We start from the raw sequence: 7,244 nt of genomic DNA, 5'->3' as shown, positions 1-7,244 counted from the left end.
CCTTGGTTCAAAAACATTTCTTTTCTATCTTTCCAATGTGGGGATTCTTTGTTTAGTTTTTACATTAAGCATTTAAATATGTCTGAAATGAGGTAAGGGTCCAATTTTACCGTATCTGGTTTGACTCCTGTAATGAGGTCCAGTTTTGGGTTCATGTAGGTCAAGAGGAGACCTTTGCTTGCCTGGTGGCTTCTGGTGTGCTGAGCTGTGGCTGGGGACACGGGAGTCACTTGATGGCCTTGTACTGCCTCCTGACTGCTGCCCTCAGGGCCACCCTGGGTCACTGTCAGACGAGGCCAAAGTCAAGGCTCACCCTTCTCCAGGCTCAGAGCTGGGGCACCACCTGTAAGGAGGCCCAAAGCCAGCAGCCTTGAACTTCTCATGTCTCACGAGGGGGCAGTTTGCAACCCCTGGTTTTGGACCCAGGCTCGCCACAGGGGCTTTTGGGCTCAGTCCACCTGCAGGTGGCCTCTGTCACGCTCTGCCATCCCCCCTCCCCCCAGAGGGGCCACCCTCCTGCACTGAATCCAGGGCTGCGTGGTGAGCCTGCTCTCATGGGCCATCCTTCCTGGTGAAGTATTCTCTGCTTCCAGAGGCCTCCGACACCAACTTGCCTTGACCTTTTCTTATAATTCAAATCTCTAGACTCAGGAACTCTTCATTTGTAAACTAACTTGTTTAGAGTGCCTGTCAGCCTGGCACCTGCCTGGTGGGGAGTAAAGATGTATTCATTGTGATGAAATGTTTATGCAGATTGAGATTATTTGACATGTAAGAAGGCTTTCTCCCCACTTCCATCTGGGGTCCCTTTCCATTCTTCTAATCTCTCTGTCTCTGGCAAGTGGAATGGAAGGGCAGGTGGGGGGTGGGGGGGTCTTGCCTCAGGTGCAGTTTCTCCTGAAACCCAGCCTTCCTTGGTCATCATTCGGCAGATGTCCACTGGGCACTTACAACATGCTGAGCGCTGTTGTAGGGTGTTGACTGCAACAGGGAAGAGACAGACCAGGCGCAGCCATCACAGGTACGAGGGTAACTGCCCACAGGGCAGAAATGCTGGTGTGGGGGCTTGTCAGGAAAAGACTGTGGGGCATCGGAGGGAACGGTGTTCATGTTGAGGGTGGGGCGTGCAGGGTGTGTTGGAGGAGATCCTGGAACCAGTGTCCAGGGTGGGGGTGGGGACACAGCAGGAGACCTACCGCCCGGGGAGGGGGGGTGGAGGTGGTGGAGGTGGGGGTAGCGGAAGGCACAGGGCCTGCAGCCATGGTGCAGACTGAGTGAGAGATCAGAAGGCAATGGAGAGATCTGAACGGAAATTCCTGTGATCTCGTGTGTGTGTGTGTGTGTGTGTGTGTGTGTGTGTGTGTGTGAGAGAGAGAGAGAGAGAGAGAGAGAGAGAGAGAGGGAGAGAGATATCAAGTGGGCTGCATTCCAGCAGTGGGTGTGGCTGGTGGCGGAAGAGAACAGGAACATGAAAAGCCTGTGAGAGACATTGGTGTCCCTATTTTTGGTCAGTGGCTCCTCTGTCCACACAGATGGAACTCTGCACTTCAGCTTGGGGTCCTCCCTCTCCCTTACCTCTTCCTCCTTATCCTTCTCATCACTTCCTGCTTCTCTCTCACCACTTCCTCACTGCCTCTCAGCACTTCCTCCCTCCGTCCCACCACTTCCTGCTTCTCTCTCACCACTTCCTCCCTCTCCCTCTCCGCTTCCTCCATTCTTCTTATCACTTCCTGCTGCTCCCTCATTACCTTAAGTCCCCAGGCCGTCCTCCGCTGCGTCCCTGGCAGGGACTGCTTCCCAGACCTAAACCCGATCATATCACTTCCTGTTTGCCATGTCAGTGGCTGCCAGTCACCTTCCCAACGAAGTCCAAACCGTCCCTGCACCAGTTCCTCTGTCCCTGTCTCGTTTCCTGCACACTGTTCCCCGCACATGCCACCCCCCAGTTACAGAGTTTATTTCATCAAATTATCACAACTATTATCTGAATTTTCCCGCTGAATTGTGAGGTCACTAGGGACTCTGTCTTAGCCACTGGTTTTAAAAAATACATAAAGTGTGTAAGTGCACTAATCTTAGGTGTATAACTTAACGAATTTTTAAATATGTGTATGTATCCTTGTGATTTCCACTCAGATCACAGAGAGAACATTTCAAGCAGCCCAGAGGCTCCCCAGCGCCCCCCCCCCCCCCCCCCCCCCCCCCCCCCCCCCCCCCCCCCCCCCCCCCCCCCCCCCCGCCCACCTCTCTGCTCCATACTTACTCCTCTTTGAGCTCCTGGGGACCATTTTAGCTGCTGTAGGTAGCAGGCATGCTCTGAGCATTTGTGGAAGGTCTCCATGAGCTCACCGAAGGGGAAAGGGACGGCCCACAGACACCCTTGACCATCACTGCCCTTTGCAGTTCTCAGACCAGAAGTATAATAGCGCCTGACTTCAATTTAACCGAAGCACCAGCCACCAGAATAATACGTTTCCTTGAAATGCTCCTCCAGTGGCGAGTACAGGGTGGTTCTCGGTGTAATCCTTAGCAAACTGGCTCCCATCCTCATTTTGTTTGCTCGGCAGTCTGTAAGGTAAGAAGAGCAAGTATGATTATTTTCATTTTCCAAGGGAAGAAATTGAGGCTCCAGATGACCTGAAGTCCTTCTCTGGGCACATGCACTATGCAGGGATCTCTGGGGTGCACGCAGGGATCTCTGGGGTGCACACAGCATAAACAAGGGGTGTGAGGTCCACGGCTGTTGCTGTCAGGACACCCTTCCCGTGCCTCTTGCGTTTTGATTTCAGGCTTCTTGGGTCCTGTTACGGGGTCAGTTGTGTCTCCCCCAAACCATATATTGAAACCCTAACTGTGGGTCTCTCAGAATGCAACTGTATTTAGAAGCAGGATGGTTACACATTACAGATGTAAGACGGGACACCGGATTAGGATGAGTCCGTCCCTCACTGAGTATGACTGCCGTCCTTGCACACAGAGCAGAAGAGACGCAGTCATGCAGCAGGACAAGGCCGCAGGAAGCCATCGGCCGGAGCGGGCCGCCTACAAGCCGGGAGCATGGAGGACTGCCTGCCGCCACCAGAAGCTGGGAGAGGCAGGAAGGACTTGCCTACAGGTGTCCACATAGAGCCGAGCCAACACCTTCATTTTGGGCTTCCACTTTCCAGGACTGTGGGACCGGAGATTTCTGTGGTTTCAAGTCATCCAGTTTGTGCATCCCCGAGGACACTGCTTCAGGCTCAGTGTGGGCAATCACGTGTCATCTTGGTCAGAAAGGAATGAGCCCTCCCACTGTGGCCGCTGCTGATGCCTCCCCTCAAGTGCCTGCTCACCCATCCCATCTACGTGTAACCCCATCCCCTCCTTTAGAACATGGCTCAAATGCCACCACTAGAGAGAGACGCTCTTCTCAAGTCTGCAAAAGACGACAGAGGGGTAACAGAGGATGAAATCAGATGTTGCTACCCACACCCTCCCCGCAATGTCCATTGTTTCCTATTTAGCATAATTCAAGTGGGCAAAACGTAGCCTCCTGGACTTTATCTGTCTTGTGCTGGGGGGCTGATCCAGTAGGAAGACAGTGGGGTGGGGGCGGGGAGACAATTCCTTATGGAAGGCTTTCAGGTCAGACATTGATTTTCAGGGTGCTGGGTGTTAACATTAAGTTGGAATACGAGAGAAAAGGAGAATTCCATTGTTGCAAGAGGTTACTGGAGGACATGACCTCTGGTGACAAGGGCTGGCCTGAGGCTCTTGTCCCTGTACCTCCCCACCAAGCCCCAAGTGCCTTCAAGGATACAACGCTCAGAGTAAGGTGCAGCTGAGACCATCTGGAGGGTGCAAGGAACTGGATCTCTCTAAGGCTTCTCTCTCTGTAAAGGTTTAGGATTCTGGAGGGGAGGGGGGATGGAGTTCCATGCAGGGGAGGACAAGCCTCCCATGTAAGTTGCCTCGTTTACTGAACCTGCGCATTCACATCCCAAGGGGCTTGTTGGGTTCTTCAGTCTCTCCTTGCCAGTCCACAGGCAGGGTGTCACTTTCAAATTTCACCTTTTAGACCTCCCAGAACTCCTGAGGGGGGCTTGAAATAACTCAAGCTAAAACTTAAATGCATCTGATAAATCTCCTGGTGTCTGGTTGATCAGGTTAGAGGACCCCCTTTGCCCTGATTCAATTCTGCATCGTGACATCTTTATTGAATCAGCGAGATGGCCGTTCCCTCCAAAAGCCTTCTCCAAGGGTGAGTGTGGAGTATTCTCTTTCTCCTCCGAATCCCCCCATGGCGTATCACGTTCAAATCTTAGAGCAGGCTTTGGCTGCTACCTGCATTACAGATCTGCATGCCACGGCACAGCCGTTTATGGGGTGTGTACGTGTGCCAGGCCTTGGGGACTGCTTCCTAAGCAGGAGGGATACAGCCCCTCATTTCACGGAGCTCACAGTTTTGTGGAATATGTGTGTTTTTATATTGAAATATGTTCTAAACGTATTTGTGGGAAGAGTTGCTCTGTTAGGCTTGTTCTAGATCACTATTAACTTAGACAGTCTGGGGCAGGCGCGTTAGACAGACAGCCATAGACCCTTTGTTGGCCTGGTGGGGGGTCGAATCCCAGGCATTTGCACTGGGGTCCTGCATCCCAGAAGGATGTGCACTTGGGGTTAAATGCTCTGTGGCCACCATCTTGAAATGTTTGTAACTTTTAACAATTACGTGGATTCCTGCATTTACGGCTCCTGCGCTATCCTGCCTCCTGCCACTTTCTCAGGAGGGGTGCTTGCCTATCCCTCCCTGACTCGGAGGTGCCCTGGGTCTCTACCAGCCTCCTCTCCACCCCATCCTGCAGTTAGTGCCACTCTCCCATTGGAGGGCATCTGGGTAATGTGGGAAGAGGAGGCCTGGATGGCGATGTGACCCTCAATCTGCCCGGTAAGAGCCTGGGTAGGCACGCAAGGCGTGTTGAGGTCGGGCGTGTACATGGCGTGTTGAGGTCAGGCATGCGCATCGTGTGGTGTCTTAGAGCAGGGCCTAGCGGGGACTGTCCCTGCGTCAGGCTGCCCTTGCCATGATACATTCCACAGGTGCCCTGGCCCCGGTGGACTCTCACCACTTCTGATCCAAGCTACAAGTGCTTCCTGGCTTGGAGACTGAAGCCCGTTGAGAATCTTCTATCTACTGTGCACCGGGGCAGTGGCCTGCGGGGAAAGGCAGAGCCCTGCTGGGGGACACGGTGCGTTGGCCCAGTGGAGGCTGGTAGATGGGGGCTCCTGAGGCTGTGCTGAGCCCCATGCCCTTGCCAAGGACTGTTCCTATGATCGAGGGAACAAGGCATTACATAGGAAATAAAAACCGCCATGCCTGGTTGAGAGACACTGAAAAACAAAGGGGAAAGTTTCGTATTTTAGTATCTTTAATAGTGCTTCTTTCCCTTTTGAAAAAGGCACTCCCTGTTTTCATTTTGCTCGGATCCCAGCCCCAGCCCCAGAATGGGGCCGCGCCATGATTTATGACAGTGACCACACATGCTAAGGCTGTGCCATGGGATCTTCACAACCATACGAGTCAGGAACCTTGAGAATGTTTAATTTGTACGCGACAATAAGGAGGCACGAGCCGCGCCTCAGGGTCGTGGCCAGATCGTGCTCGGAGGTCTGATCCTAGTGCTCGGGCGGCCGACCACGAAGGCGGAGAGGAGATTAGCACGGGACCAGCGTGCAGTTCGGATATTGTGCATTTAACGAAGGGGTCGAGGAGCTGGATGTGGGAACCGGAATCACGCCGCCCCCTTCCCTCCCGGACTGCATTCGGGAGAGCCCAGGGAGCGAGCACCCTACGCAGGCGGGGCCGGAGGACCCCCGGGCGTGGGGTAGGGCCGCGCGGGGCCTGTGGTCCTGAGTGGGCGGTGGCACGTGACCACCCGCAGCTGCAGAGCGATGGCTAGCGCGCGCAGCATCGCTGGTTGGGCTGGCCCTTCCTCCCACACAGGGCCTGGCCATCTTGTGCCCAACTCTGGTAAAGCACCATTTTGTTTCTGCCTCACCATTCGCTTTTGCTGTTATTTTGCGAGCTGTCCTGTAGGTGTGCTTATTTCCCCTTTTGCATACGGAGGGGACCATGGGGCCCACTCACTTCCCATGAGCCCACCCTCCTCTAACCCCAGACGCTTCCCTCCTCAGGCTCGATTGACCAGTCTCTGAGCCTTCTACCTTGGATCCTAAATTGGGTTGCATTCCAGCTTTTTTGGGGGCAAAGTGATAACCTATGGGTGCATGCCCCCTGTAAGGTTTTAATATTATGATGACTTCAAGAACCATGCAGAACATTCAGGAAATACTGATCATACTGGCTTTTCACAGTAATGTGGACGGGGTTGTGTGTTTGGAATTGCTCAAATTCTCAGCAATTTTAATCAGGGTTTTTTTTTTTTTTTTTTTTTTTGCACCATTCAGAGAGCAAAATTAGAATTGCCTGTGTTTGTGTTCTACAATGTATTTGAGATAATTAAGAATTAGCCCGTGAAACCATAGAGCTATCTTTACAGGGGCAGGAAGGATTTGCAGTCAGTCTTTTACCCAGGCAAACGAACTGGACTTTTATGAGAGTAAATAGGAAATGTGAAGCCGGCTGCACATTTGATTAAACCTGCTAACATTTCATGGTCACCTCTGCTTAGCTGGCAGGCCTCCGGAATAGTCACCCCCCCCCCCCCCCCCCCGCGGTCGTAGCTGATTAGCAACCTGCAAGAAAATAACTAAAAATAATCGACCGTTGAAACGATTATTTAAGCCTCTAAGAAATGCGTCCCGATGACTGTGCGTGACTGTGCGGTGGCGGCGCGCTCGGCGGTCCTGCCTCCAGTCCGGCTTCACTTCTCCGCTGCTGCTTTAAGACTGCAGAGCGCCCCAGCGGCCAGAGGCAGGGGAGGGGGGTCTCTGCTCGCCTCCGCGCCCGCTCGCTCGCTCCGCGCCCGCCCGCCCGCCTCCCAGGCAGGGAAGGTTAGCGAGGGCTCACTGCGATTCGGGCCGCGGGAGAGGAAAGATGAGCCTGCCCGCCCGCCTGCTGCCTGGATGTGGAGGCTGAGGGCCGGCGCACGGGGAGGCCGCTTGCTGCGCAGTCGGGGCGCCGGGGTGCCCGGGATGAGCTCACGCCCGCGTCTGCGGCTCCGTCCACCTGCCGACCTGCCGGCGGCCCCCTGAGCTGACGGCGCACCTGGGCTGCAGCCCCGCCGGCCCGCTCTGGCCGCAGC

Source organism: Suricata suricatta, chromosome 5 (assembly GCF_006229205.1).
Source record: "Suricata suricatta isolate VVHF042 chromosome 5, meerkat_22Aug2017_6uvM2_HiC, whole genome shotgun sequence".
NCBI lineage: Eukaryota > Metazoa > Chordata > Mammalia > Carnivora > Herpestidae > Suricata > Suricata suricatta.
The sequence above is the reverse complement of the archived record's forward strand: the minus strand, read 5'-3'. Positions refer to the sequence as shown.